This window comes from Chiloscyllium punctatum, chromosome 38 (assembly GCF_047496795.1).
Source record: "Chiloscyllium punctatum isolate Juve2018m chromosome 38, sChiPun1.3, whole genome shotgun sequence".
In the NCBI taxonomy this organism is placed as follows: Eukaryota; Metazoa; Chordata; class Chondrichthyes; order Orectolobiformes; family Hemiscylliidae; genus Chiloscyllium; species Chiloscyllium punctatum.
The window spans coordinates 44179551-44193721 of NC_092776.1; the positions used below are offsets into that span (position 1 = coordinate 44179551).

General features: G+C 57.5%; 1 protein-coding gene across 2 annotated transcripts in view; it reads left to right on the forward strand.

Moving 5' to 3' along the window:
- Nucleotides 1–1940: 1940 nt before the first annotated feature.
- Nucleotides 1941–14171, forward strand: part of LOC140463567 (cytochrome P450 26C1-like) — a 41072-nt gene continuing 28841 nt past the window's right edge. Inside the window, exon 1 of one of the 2 annotated variants that reach the window (XM_072557738.1) lies at nucleotides 1941–2210. The gene's annotated coding sequence lies outside the window, so the exon portion shown is untranslated. Of the gene's footprint in view, nucleotides 2211–13461; nucleotides 13681–14171 lie in introns of those variants that run through there. The other variant, XM_072557737.1, reaches the window with a different exon arrangement.

Here is a 14171-nt window from a genome sequence, read left to right on the forward strand (position 1 = left end):
AAGGCCTTGAATCACACTTGTAATGGTTTCTGGTAGTACTGGCAGGAAGGAGAGGAGTTGGCTTTTAGTAATAATAGGTGTGAAGTCTTTAATGTGCTAACCACTGCCTCTTGTTGCCTACAATACCATCTACATCCATAAAAGACCATCAATAACTCTGGCCCTGCTACCGCTCAGTGGTTAGCACTGCTGCCTTACAGTGCCAGGGACCCAGGTTCGATTCCACCGTCGGGCGAGTGTTTGCACATTCGCCCTGTGTCTACGCTGGTTTCTCCTCTCAGTCCAAAGATGTGCAGGTGAGGTGAATTGGTCGTGCTAAACTGCCCATAGAGTTAGGTGCATTGGTTTGAGTGGACAAAGTTTAAAAATCACACAACACCAGGTTATAGTCCAACAGGTTGAAGTGGAAGCACAAGTTCTCGGAGCGACGCTCCTTAGTCAAATTATGGTCTAGGTGGGTCACTCTTCAAAGGATCGGTGTGGACTAGTTGGGTCGAAGGGCCTGTTTCCAGAGTGGAGGGAATTTAATCTGATCTAAAGAAACTGATGGTAAAATTTTTTTGTTAGTAGATTATTATTTTACTGAAGGGGCTTTCTCCCCTTCCAACTCCATTTTGATTTAGCCCCTTGTCTCCCATCACATTTGATGGTCCCTTAGTGGACTTTGTGTGTAAATTATTCAGTCAGAAACATGGGTGATTTACTGGTGGTGGTTAATAGATTTCTTTTTTAAAAATGGGTAATTTAGTGATATCAGAAAGTAGTTGTGTGGGAGAGTACTTCAGATGTAAATATATAACAAACTAGGCGGCTCTCTGCAACAGTCCAATTGAATATAAGAGGATGGTTTGGTTTTTTTCAAAAAGAAAACCTCTGGCGGTATTGCCAAAATAAAAAAGGTCTTGTTTTACTTCAGTAAACAAACTTTACAATGTTTCAATAACAAGAAGAATAGCGTAAACGTGTCTGCCTCACTGCAGGTTCAGAAACCAGTCTAGCACTGTGTGTGTGTGTGTGGCCTGAAGGCTCACTCCGCTTGATGAGTGTCTGCAGGAAAGAAATGTCTCCGCAAAAAACAACAGTGTAATAGAGTGCTCCCCCTAATCCCTGGCGGCTGTTTGTTTTCTGTGCTGTGGTCGGATGGTATCGGCTCATGTCCGGTAATTCTCGAGAGGAACCTGCGAAAGCCGAGGAGCCGAGCATTCCCAAACCGGCAGCAGATTGGGGAAAACTGAATGGCCCGGCCGGTACTTTGACCCAAAGATGAAACAAGCCGCCTGTTAATTGGTGCTGAAGGAAAATCCCAGAGAGAGAGAGAGAGAAGAAAAGCAGGGGAGGATCGAATCCGTTGCATTTCTCCCCAGCCACGGGAGAGCTCTTCTGTTGTAAATTAAACCTTTTCTTTCCGAGTGGATTAGACTGAAAATACCCAGATTTCTCCAGTTTATATAGGGCGGTATTACTTGGGGCTTTTTTGGTTAAAAAGGCTGAATAAAAGAAAACTACAGATACTAGAACTTTTTTATAGGATCCCTACAGTAGGGAAACAGGCCCTTCGGCCCAACAAGTCCACCTAGACCAATTTCCCCCTCCCCTATACTTAGGCCTGACTCCTTGAACACTGTGGCCAATTCACCTGACCGGTCCATCTTTGTGACTGTGAAAGGAAACCCACACAGACACGGGGAGAATGTGTAAGCTCCACACAGTCCCCCGAACCAAAGACCCTGGTGCTGTGAGGCGGCAGTGCTAACCACTGAGCCGCCGCTTTTAAAAACAATAAGTCTTGGTTGTTGAAAATAAAGTCTATTTGATCAGATTTTTAAAACGAGTCAGTGTATCATGATTTTTTTTTAAAAGCAAAGCGTGCTGTTTCCATTCGGTAGTTCCCAGGTAACATTGGAGTTGGGGTTAGATGTGGATTCCTGGGGGAAGTGATGCTTCCACTGTTGTAACGAATTCACTTGAGTACAGTTCTCCCGCCGCCCCGGGAAAGGGTTGTGTGCGGATCCCGGTATGTGTTCATACTGCAGTTCCCTCAAATGCAAATACTCGGAAGCTTATGCAACGAGGGTACGCGGCGGCGAGTTGGCCAACACGCCCATGCCCAGGACTCTCCTCGGCCGGGAGACCTAATGGGAACCGGGCAAGCGTCTCGAATAAGGCTCACAGCTCCAGGACATGACATTTCTGTGCGACTGAGAACAAAGGTAACACCCTGCACGGCCAACGCGGGATGTCAACGGATGGTATATTCGTGTTTAAACCTGCATTTGCGGCCAATTGATCCCGTTATGTTTGCTGATCTGACAAAGTGGGCTTGGATGTTACCGTGAATATTCCCTGCTGGTTGTTTAATTAAACAGCTTTGAGAAAATGGTCACGATGTTTCAGCGAGAGACAGCCGAGACTAAGAAAGTGTGCCGTTAGCCGCAATACACGAAACTGGTCAGGATGTTAATTCAGAAGCCATATAATTCAAAGTCCTAAAAAAAAGGTGCATTTCAGTTCCCCTGGACAAGTTTTATTCTAACTTTACAAATACTATTTAATACAAGGCCTGTTAATTACTGTTGCTATGTGGAGTTAAATGCATTTGAGGGGGAAGCACACAGCAAAAAATAAATACATCCCATGTTAATAATTCCGCCAGCTCGTATCCTGTACCGTGTCGGTATGTTCCATGAACTGTTTAAATAGGCGTGGGACTCCCTGCAAGGGAGTCTCCTGGAAAGAGATTGACACGATTTGAAGGCAGGACACAGGCTTAAGCTATTTTCAAAGAATGATAACTGATTCAATTGATTTTTAATTGCTTTGATTTGGAAAAGCTGACTCCCCGAAATCCAGAAAACGATTTATCAGGAGGGCTTTCTGGAGGTGAGCCGAGATTTAAAGGAAAAAAAACCTCATCTCCAGAGGGTCTCGGTGCTATTCTTTCTGCTAAAGGGACAGGTTCGAACTGGCAGGTGTCTTCAATATCCAGCCCGGGGCTAAATGATAAGATACACCTGGAACTGAAGGCCGCTCCATTCAAGGAAATTGCTGATCAATTTATCAAAGTGAAACTGGGTTCCCCTGATGAAGATGTTCACATTAGAGAACAGAACCTGAACCATAGACATTGGCAAATCAACAGACTCGGCTGAATGTGTACGCTGCTGTCTGATTTGGGATGTGTCAAGTTCTGCTTGTTTCTAAGAAATTAATTTGATTTTCAAAAGTCTCAGCGTCTGTAAACCATCAAAATAACTTACTAACAGTAACTAGCGGGCTTTCTGCTTTAAGTAGCATTTTAAGGATTTAGAAGCATAAGTGGCGCACAGTTGGTGGCCTAGGATTGTTTTAAAGACAACCCCCATTGCGGATAATTAAATCCCAAACTACTCCAGCCACTGCTTGGGAGCAAGCAAACAAATGTGGGCAAGAGGAACTATTTTACAAGGTGAAAATAATGATGTGGTGAAAAGGAAATCTTGTGCAACTAAGTAGCGAATGTGGCAGCGAGCAACCAGGGCCTGGTCAGAACTAGGACAGTCAGCAATGCCCTGAATCTGACACGATAACAAGTACCTGCTATACAGCAACCGAAACAACAAGAAAATACCGGAAGCAGCTTAACATTAGGATTTTGAAGTTTATAAACAGGAGTAAAGTAATACTGTAGTTTTCTCTGGAGACTGTTTCTGCTGGTCAATATTTTAACACCTGCCGCCCCAGTATTACCTGGTCCTTATGTGCAGCTCAGTTACCCTCCGAGTCGGTGATTTCCAAGGGACTCGATTTTAGATTTTATATTGTACTGATTAATTTAATCAGTATAAATCAGTATAAATGATTTATATGAATTATTTCTGTAAGCAATTCAGTTGGATATTTAGAATTGGAGAGGTAAAACGCTGTCAAGAACTTAACAATATGATGGAGTTTTATGAAAGTTAGGGCCATTGCTGACGTTAGATCCACAGGTTATACACAACAGCGAGAATACAATTTTAGATGGAGGGAGGGTGGGGGGGGGGGGGGGGGGGGGGAGAGTGGGTGTGCGGGGCGGGGGGGGGAGGGGGAGGGTGCGGGGGGGGGAGGGGAGGGTGCGGGGGGGGGGAGGGTGGGGGTGGGTGTGCGGGGGGGGGAGGGGAGGGAGGGGAGGGTGGGGGCGGGTGTGCGGGGGGAGGGAGGGGAGGGTGGGGGTGGGTGAGCGGGGGGAGGGAGGGGAGGGTGGGGGTGGGTGTGCGGGGGGGGGAGGGTGGGGGTGGGTGTGCGGGGGGGGAGGGGAGTGTGCGGGGGGGGGAGGGTGGGGGTGGGTGTGCGGGGGGGGAGGGGAGTGTGCGGGGGGGGAGGGGAGGGTGGGGGTGGTGTGCGGGGGGAGGGAGGGGAGGGTGGGGGTGGGTGTGCGGGTGGGGGTGGGTGTGCGGGGGGGGTGTGCGGGGGGGGAGGGGAGGGTGGGGGTGGTGTGCGGGGGGGGAGGGGAGGGTGGGGAGTGTGGGTGTGCGGGGGGGAGGGGAGTTTGGGGGTGGGGGTGGGGAGGGTGGGTGTGCGGGAGGGGAGGGTGGGGGTGGGGGTGGGGAGGTGGGGAGGGTGGGTGTGGGGGGAGGTTGGGGAGGGTGGGTGTGGGGGGAGGTTGGGGAGGGTGTGAGTGTGGTGGGGTGGGGAGGGTGGATGTGTGGTGTGGAGGGGTAGGGAGGGTGGTTGGGTGTGGGGGGCTGGGGAGGGTGTGTGGGGAGGTTGGGGAGGGTGTGTGGGGAGGTTGGGGAGGGTGGATGTGTGGGGAGGGTGGGTGTGTGGGGGGGTGGGGAGGGTGGTTGGGTGTGGGGGGCTGGGGAGGGTGTGTGGGGAGGTGGGGGAGGGTGTGTGTGGGGAGGTGGGGGAGGGTGTGTGTGGGGGTGGTGGGGGGGGTGTGGGGGGGGTGGGGAGAGTGTGTGGGGAGGTTGGGGAGGGTGGGTGTGTGGGGGGGTGGGTAGGGTGGTTGGGTGTGGGGGGCTGGGGAGGGTGTGTGTGGGGAGGTGGGGGAGGGTGTGTTTGGGGAGGTGGGGGAGGGTGTGTGTGGGGGGGGTGTGGGGGTATGTGGGGGGGTGGGGAGGGTGTGTGGGGAGGTGGGGGAGGGTGTGTGGGGAGGTGGGGAGGGGGTGTGTGGGGGGGTGGGGAGGGGGTGTGTGGGGGGGTGGGGAGGGGGTGTGTGTGGGGGGGGTGGGGGAGGTTGTGTGTGTGGGGGGGGTGGGGATGGGTGTGTGGGAGGTGGGGGGTGTTGGGGGAGGTTGTGTGTGTGGGGGGGTGGGGATGGGTGTGTGTGGGGGGGGTGGGGATGGGTGTGTGTGTGGGGGGTGGGGATGGGTGTGTGGGAGGTGGGGGTGGGAGTGTGGGAGGGTGGGTGTGTGGAGGGGGTGGGGGTGGGTGTGTGTGTGGTGGGGTGGGGTGTGTGTGGGGGGCGTGGGTTATGTGTGGGGGGGGCGTGGTGTGTGTGTGGGGGGGGGGTGGGGTGTGTGTGGGGTGTGTGGGATGTGTTTGTGTGGGGGGTGTGTGTGGAGGGGTGGTGCATGGGAGGTGTGGTGTGTGTGTGTGGGGGGGGATGTGGGGTGTGTGGGGGGTGTGTGGGATGTGTGTGTGTGTGTGGGGGGGTGTGGGGTGTGTGTGTGGGGGGTGTGGGGTGTGGGGGTGTGGGGGGTGTGTGGGGGGTGTGGGATGTGTTTGTGTGGAGGGGTGTGGGGTGTGTGTGTGGAGGGGTGGTGCAGGGGAAGTGTGGTGTGTGTGGGGGGGTGTGGGGTGTTGGGGGTGTGTGTGTGTGTGCGATGTGTGTGTGGGGGGTGTTGGGGTGTGTGTGGGGGAGTGTGGTGTGTTGGGGGGTGGGGTGTGTGTGTGGAGGGGTGTGTAGGGGAGGTGTGGTGTGTGTGTGTGGGGGGGGTGTGGTGTGTGTGTGTGGGGGGGGTGTGGTGTGTGTGTGTGGGGGGGGTGTGGTGTGTGTGTGTGGGGGGGGTGTGGTGTGTGTGTGTGGGGGGTGTGTGGGGTGTGTGGTGTGGGGGTGTGTGGTGTGTGTGTGTGGGGGTGTGTGGTGTGGGTGTGTGGTGTGTGTGTGTGGGGGTGTGTGGTGTGTGTGTGTGGGGGTGTGTGGTGTGTGTGTGTGGGGGTGTGTGGTGTGTGTGTGTGTGGGGGTGTGTGTGTGTGGGGGTGTGTGGTGTGTGTGTGTGGGGGGGTGTGTGGTGTGTGTGTGGGGGTGTGTGGTGTGTGTGTGGGGGGGTGCGGTGTGTGGGGGTGTGTGGTGTGTGGGATGGGGTGTGTATGTGGTGGGGTGGGGTGTGTATGTGGTGGGGTGGGGTGTGTATGTGGTGGGGTGGGGTGTGTGTGTGGGCGGGGTGGGGTGTGTGTGTGGGCGGGGTGGGATGTGTGTGTGTGGGCGGGGTGGGATGTGTGTGTGTGGGCGGGGTGGGATGTGTGTGTGTGGGCGGGGTGGGGTGTGTGTGGTGGGGTAGGGTGTGTGTGTGTGGTGGGGTAGGGTGTATGTGTGTGGTGGGGTAGGGTGTGTGTGTGTGGTGGGGTAGGGAGTGTGTGTGGTGGGGTAGGGTGTGTGTGTGTGGTGGGGCGTGGGGTGTGTGTGGAGGGGTGTGAGGTGTGGGGGGTGTGTGGGGGGTGTATGGGAGGGTGTGGTGTGGGGGGTGTGTGGTGTGTGTGGGAGGGTGTGGGTTGTGTGTGGGAGGGTGTGGGTTGTGTGTGGGGGGTGCGGTGTGTGTGTGGCAGGTGAGGGGTATGTGTGTGGTGGGGGTGAGGGGTATATGTGTGTGGAGGGTGAGGGGGGTGTGAGGGGGGTGAGGGGTCTGGGTTGGGGGTGTGGGTATGCGTGTGGGGTGTGAGGGGTATCTGTGTGTGGGGGTGAGGTGTACCTGGTGGGGTGAGGGGTATCTCTGTGTGGGGAGGTGAAGAGTATCTGTGAGGGGGTGAGAGGTATCTGTGTGTGGGGGGTGAGGGGTATCTGTGTGTGGGGGGTGAGGGGTATCTGTGTGTGGGGGGTGAGAGGTATCTGTGTGTGGGGGGTGAGGGGTATCTGTGTGTGGGGGTGAGGGGTATCTGTGTGTGGGGGGTGAGGGGTATCTGTGTGTGGGGGGTGAGGGGTATCTGTGTGTGGGGGGTGAGGTATCTGTGTGTGGGGGGTGAGGGGTATCTGTGTGTGGGGGGTGAGAGGTATCTGTGTGTGGGGGGTGAGAGGTATCTGTGTGTGGGGGGTGAGGGGTATCTGTGTGTGGGGGGTGAGGGGTATCTGTGATTGGGGCTGAGGGGGTATCTGTGGGGAAGTGAGGGGTATCTGTGTGTAGGGTGGTTGAGGGGTATCTGTGTGGGGGGTTTGAGGGGTATCTGTGTGGGGCATGAGGGGTATCTGTGTTGGGAGGGAGAGGGGTATTAGTGTGTGAGGGGGTGAGGGGTATCTGGGGAGGGTGAGGTGTGTCTGAGGTGGGGAGAGGGGTACTTGTGTGAGAGGGAGGGGTATCTGTGTGTGGGAGTAAGGGGTATCTGTGTGGGGCGGGTGAGGGGTATCTGTGTGTGGCGGGTGAGGGGTATCTGTGTGTGGCGGGTGAGGGATCTTTGTGTGGGGCGGGGTGAGGGGTATTTGTGTGGGGCGGGTGAGGGGTATCTGTGTGTGGGGGGTGAGGGATATCTGTGTGTGGGGGGTGAGGGATATCTGTGTGTGGGGGGTGAGGGGTATGTGTGTGGGGGGGTGAGGGGTATGTGTGTGGGGGGGGTGAGGGGTATGTGTGTATGGGGGGGTGAGGGGTATGTGTGTGGGGGGGGTGAGGGGTATGTCTGTGTGGGGCATGAGGGATGTGTGTGGGGGGGAGATGAGGGGTGTGTGTGGGGGAAGGTGAGGGGTGTGTGTGGGGGGGTGAGGGGTGTGTGTGGGGAGGGTTGAGGGGTATGTGTGTGTGGGGCGTGAGGGGTGTGTGTGTGGGGGGGTGAGGGGTGTATGGGGAGGAGTGAGGAGTATGTGTGGGGGGTGAGGGTTGTGTGTGGGGGGTGAGGGGTATATGTGTGTGGGGGGGTGAGGGGTATATGTGTGTGGGGGGGTGAGGGATATATGTGTGTGGGGGGTGAGGGGTATATGCGTGTGGAGGGTGAGGGATGTGTGTGGAGGGTGAGGGGTGTGTGTGGGGGAGTTGAGGGGTGTGTGGGGGGAGTTGAGGGGTGTGTGGGGGGAGTTGAGGGGTGTGTGGGGGGGAGTGAGGGGTGTTTGTGGGGGGGTGAGGGGTGTGTGTAGGGGGGGTGAGGGGTGTGTGTAGGGGGGGTGAGGGGTGTGTGTAGGGGGGGTTGAGGGGTGTGTGTGTGGGGGGGGTGAGGGGTGTGTGTGGAGGGGGTTGAGGGGTGTGTGTGTGGAGGGGGGTTGAGGGGTGTGTGTGTGGGGGGGTGAGGGGTGTGTGTGGGGGGGCTTGAGGGGTGTGGGTGTGTGTGGGGGGGGTGAGGGGTGTGTGTGGGGGGGTGAGGGGTGTGTGTCTGGGGGGGTGAGGGGGTGTGTGTGTGGGCGGTGAGGGGTGTATGGGGAGGAGTGAGGGGTATGTGTGTGGGGGGTGAGGGGTATATGTGTGTGGGGGGTGAGGGGTATATGTGTGTGGGGGGTGAGGCGTATGTGTGGGGGGTGATGGGTATGTGTGGGGCGGGTGAGGGGGGTTTGTGTGGGGCGGGTGAGGAGGGTATGTGTGGGGCGGGTGAGGGGTATGTGTGGGGGGGTGAGGGAAGTGTGTGGGGGGTGAGGGGTATGTGGGGGTGGGGTTAAGGGCATATCTGTGAGGGGGTGAGGGGTATCTGTGTGTGGGGGGTTGAGGGGTATGTGTGTGGGGGAGAGGTGTATGTGTGTGGGGAGAGGTGTATGTGTGGGGGAGATGAGGGATTTGTATGTGGGGGTGAGGGGTGTGTGGGGGTTGAGGGGGTGGGTGTGTGGGGGGTGAGGGGTATGTGTGTGTGTGGTGAGAGGTATGTATGTGGGGGTGTGTGGGGTATGTGTGTGGATGGGTGTGGGGTATCTCTGTGTGGGGGTGTGAGGGGTATCTGTGAGTGGGGGGTGAGGGGGTACCTGTGGGGAAGTGAGGGGTATCTGTGTGTAGGGGGATTGAGGGGTATCTGTGTGGGGTGTTGAGGGGTATCTGGGTGGGGGGTGAGGGGTATCTGAGTGGGGAGGGTGAGGGGTATTAGTGTGTGAGGGGGTGAGGAGTATCTGGGGAGGGTGAGGTGTGTCTGAGGTGGGGTGAGGGGTACTTGTGTGAGGGGGAGGGGTATCTGTGTGTGGGGGGGTGAGGGATATGTGTGTGGGGGGGTGAGGAGTATGTGTGTGGGGGGGTGAGGAGTATGTGTGTGGGGGGGTGAGGGGTATGTGTGTGGGGGGGTGAGGGGTATGTGTGTGGGGGGTGAGGGGTATGTGTGTGGGGGGGTGAGGGATGTGTGTGTGGGGATTGAGGGATGTGTGTGGGGGAGTTGAGGGGTGTGTTTGTGTTGGGGGGGTGTGGGGTGTGTGTGTGGGGGGTGTGGGGTGTGTGTGTGGGGGGTGTGGGGTGTGTTTGTGTTGGGGGGGTGTGGGGTGTGTGTGTGGGGGAGTGAGGGGTGTGTGTGTGGGGGAGTGAGGGGTGTGTGTGTGGGGGAGTGAGGGGTGTGTGTTTGGGGGAGTGAGGGGTGTGTGTGTGGGGGGTGAGGGATGTGTGTGTGGGGATTGAGGGATGTGTGTGGGGGAGTTGAAGGATGTGTGTGGGGGAGTTGAAGGGTGTGTTTGTGTTGGGGGGTGTGGGATGTGTGTGGGGGGTGTGGGGTGTGTGTGTGGGGGGTGTGGGGTGTGTTTGGGTTGGGGGGGTGTGGGGTGTGTGTGGAGGGGTGGTGTAGGGGGGGTGTGGGGTGTGTATGTGGGGGGTGTGGGGTGTGTGTGTGTGGGGGGTGTGGGGTGTGTGTGTGGGGGGGGTGTGGGATGTGTGTGTGTGGGGGGATGTGGGATGTGTGTGGGGGGTGTGGGATGTGTGTGTATGGTGGGGTGTGGGGTGTGTGTGGGGGGTGTGTGGTGTGTGTGGGATGGGGTGTGTATGTGGTGGGGTGGGGTGTTTATGTGGTGGGGGGGAGTGAGGGGTGTGTGTGTGGGGGAGTGAGGGGTGTGTGGGGGGTGAGGGGTGTGTGTGGGGGGTGGGTTGAGGGGTGTGTGTGGGGGAGTGAGGGGTGTGTGTGGGGGGTGGGTTCAGGGGTGTGTGGGGGGGGTTGAGGGGTGTGTGTGGGGGGGTTGAGGGGTGTGGGGGGGGGTTGAGGGGTGTGTGGGGGGGTTGAGGGGTGTGTGGGGGGGGTTGAGGGGTGTGTGGGGGGGGGGGGGTGAGGGGGTGTGGGGGGGGTTAAGGGGTGTGTGTGTGTGTGGGGTGAGGGGTATGTGTGGGGGGGTGAGGGGGTGTGTGTGGGGGTGTGGAGTGTGTGGGGGGGGTGAGGGGTTGTGTGGGGGTGTGGAGTGTGTGGGGGGGTGAGGGTGTGTGTGGTGGGGGTGAGGGGTGTGTGTGGGGGGATGAGGGGTGTGTGTGTGGGGGGGTGAGGGGTGTGTGTGGAGGGGGGTGAGGGGTGTGTATGTGTAGGTGTGTGTGGGGGGTGAGGGATATGTGTGGGGGGGGTGAGGATATGTGTGTGGGGGGTGAGGGGTATTGTGTGTGGAGGGGTGAGGGGTGTGTGTGGGGTGTGAGCATATGTGTGGGGGTGAGGAGGGTATGTGTGGGGGAGGTGAGGGGTGTTTGTGTGGGGGGGGGTGAGGGGTATATATGTGTGGGGGGTGGAGGGGTATTATGTGTGGGGGGGTGAGGGGTATATATGTGTGGGGGGTGAGGGGTATATATGTGTGGGGGGGTGAGGGGTATGTGTGGGGGTTTGAGGGGTATGTGTGGGGGGTGAGGGGTATGTGTGTGGGGGGTTGAGGGGTATCTGTGTGTGGTGGGGTGAGGGGGTATGTGTGTGGGGGGAGTGGGGTATGTGTGTGGGGGGTGAGGGGTATCTGTGGGGGGATGAGGGATTTGTATGTGGGGGTGATGGGTATGTGGGAGGGGGGGTTGAGGGTATGTGGGTGGGGGGTGAGGGGTATCTGTGTGTGGTCGGTGAGGGGTATCTGTGTGTGGGGGGTGAGGGGTATCTGTGTGAGGGGGGGTGAGAGATATCTGTGTGCGGGGTGAGGGGTATGTGTATGGGCGGTGGGGGGTGTCTGTGTGGGGGGGGTGAGGGGCATCTGTGTGTGGGGGGTGAGGGGTAACTGTGTGTGGGGTATCTGTGTGAGGGGGGTGAGGGGTATCTGTGGGGAAGTGAAGGTATCTGTGTGTGTAGGGTGGTTGAGGGTTATCTGTGTGTGGGGGGGGTGAGGGGTATCTGTGGGGAGGGTGGGGTATTAGTGTGTGAGGGGTTGAGGGGTATCTAGGGAGGGTGAGGTGTTACTGAGGTGGGGTGAGGGGTACTTGTGTGAGGGGGAGGGGTATCTGTGTGGGGGGGTTGAGGGGTATGTGTGTGTGGGGGGGTGAGGGGTGTGTGTTGGGGTTGAGGGGCGTGTGTATGTGGTGGGGGGGGTGAGGGGTATATTTGTGTGGGGGTGAGGGGTATATGTGGGGGATGAGGGATTTGTATGTGGGGGGTGAGGGGTATCTGTGTGTGGGCGGTGAGGGGTATCTGTGTGTGGGCGGTGAGGGGTATCTGTGTGTGGGGATGAGGGGTATGTGTGTGTGGGAGTGAGGGGTATGTGTGTGAGGGGGAGGTGTTGGGTATGTGTGTGGGTGGGTGTAGGGTAGGTGTGTGGGGGGCTGAAGGGTATCTGTGTGCAGGGGTGAGGGGTATCTGTGTGTGGGGGAGAGGGGTACCTGTGTGCGGGGGATAAGGGGTATCTGTGGGGTCATGAGGGGTATCTGTGGGGGGTGAACGGTATCTGGTGAGGTGAGTGGTCTCTGTGTGGGGAGGGTGAGGGGTAACTGTGTGGGGAGGGTGAGGGGGTATCAGTGTGTGCAGGGGTGAGGGGTATCTGGGGAGGGTGAGGTGCGTATGTGGTGAAGTGAGGGGTACTTGTGTGAAGGGGGAGGGGTATCTGTGTGTGGGGGGTGAGGGGTATCTGTGTGTGGGGGGTGAGGGGTATGTGTGTGTGGAGGCTGAGGGGTATGTGTGTGGGGGGGGGAGGGGTGTGTGTGGGGGGGTGAGGGGTGTGTGTGGGGGTTGAGGGGCGTGTGTGTGGGGGGTTGAGGGGCGTGTGTGTGGGGGGTGAAGGGTATGTGTGTGGGGGGGTGAGGGGTCTGTGTGGGGGGGTGAGGGGTATCTGTGTGGTGGTGAGTGGTATCTGTGTGTGGGTGTGAGGGGTATCTGTGTGGGGGCGAGGGGTATGTGTGTGGGGGGCGAGGGGTATGTGTGTGGGGGGTAAGGGGTATGTGTGTGGGGGTGAGGGGTATGTGTGTGGGCGCGAGGGGTATGTGTGTGGGGGTGTGTGAGGGTGTGTGAGGGGTATCTGTGTGGGGGGGAGTGAGGGGTATCTGTGTGGGGGGAGTGAGGGGTATCTGTGTGGGGGGTGAGGGGTATCTGTGGGGGGGTGAGGGGTATCTGTGGGGGGGGAGTGAGGGATATCTGTGGGGGGGGGAGTGAGGGGTATCTGTGGGGGAGTGAGGGGTATCTGGGTGGGGGTGTGAGGGGTATCTGTGTGGGGGTGAGGGGTATCTGGGTGGGGGTGCTGGGGTGAAGGTGAGTATTAACTCTTATGGTCCTTTTCTGTTTGAAGATGACTCTAAGGGAAGACTCTATGTACTCACTGGGTGTCCCCTCCCTAATGGATTGGGTGCCGGCCAGTCACGCTGGCCACACATTCCGGACGCGCATAAATCCCCGATACATTATATATCAATCCCCACTACATTATATATCAATCCCCACATTGACCCTGACTCGGTGCCTAGTGATTCGGATGCACTGCTGCCCTCTGATTAGCCCCATCCCAGGGTTTCTCTGTACGTGCAGTAGCTGCCTCTGTATTTCAGTGAGGGCGGCAGCTCTTGAGAAACAGGGCGCAACTTGCAAACAAGTATTAACGAGAAGGGCACCTTGTGCCCTGGAGCAGAATGTCACAGTGGGCACCTCGAAAGGGCTGTGCACTGTGGGCCTGTTATTCTTCTAGAGTAGGGGCAGGAGAGTGAATCCTTACTACCTCCCATTGAATAAAAATCAGGTTTAACGACTCGCCTCTAGGCATGGCCTTTACTCCCGGGCTATACGGACTAATAAAGCATAACAAAGTGTTCAACTTAGTAACTGCCGGTGTTTGTCATAGTGTGTTTTCTGTGAGTGGTTACTGGTTATTCTGGCCTTCTTGGTGGAGGGAGGTGGTGCAGCTCCTGCTGCTGCTGCTGGTGAACCTGTCTTCCCAGTCCCATGGTAGTGCAGTACTACCCACCCCCCCACCCAGCAGCACCTTTCCTCGTTGTTTCCATCCTCCCTCAGCACGGTCGCTTCCCAGCACCATCGCGCGGGGGATCGCTCGCAATCTGACCATTGTAACTCCACAAAGTATTTAAATTTGGCCAAGACGTCATCCGAGGAGGTGGATGATCTGGTTTCGCGAATTTCTATAAAAACCTTGAACACACACACACAAAAACCCCAGGCCCAGTAACACACACACACCCCACTGCAACAGCTCACCGCTGGAAGTGTTCACCACCGGCCGGCCGAATCCCAACAGTAAGTTCTGACAGTGTTGCCTCTCCTGTCATTTCTGATCGATTCTGTTTCGTGTTTAATTTCCCTCTCCTGGCCAGGAGTGAGGAGTGGAGCTGTGAACTTTTTGCGGATTTGTTGTTGGGGCTGGGAGCTGGGCAGCTGCTCCCGGGGCTGAGGGCAGGGAGTCACCTATTCCATGTGCTTTCAGGATTCAAGGCCAAAACGCTTTACGGTTGGTCAAATCCGAGTCTGTTCTGGGAATCCTTTTGAGAAGGGCAATTTCTTTCAAAACCCGTGAAGGGGAGCTCTCTGTTTAACAAGGTGGGATTGGCTGCTTCAATCCTCTTTGACCGGGCCCTCCACACCATTGTGCCTTCATTCTATAATGTCCACATGGCTGCGTCTTTCTAACGTGGATGGGGATTGCCTCCAAGGTTACGGGATGAGCCGCTGTCTTCACCGTTAATACCCTTCAATAGAAAGCAAAAGCTGCGGGGCCTGGAAACCTGACT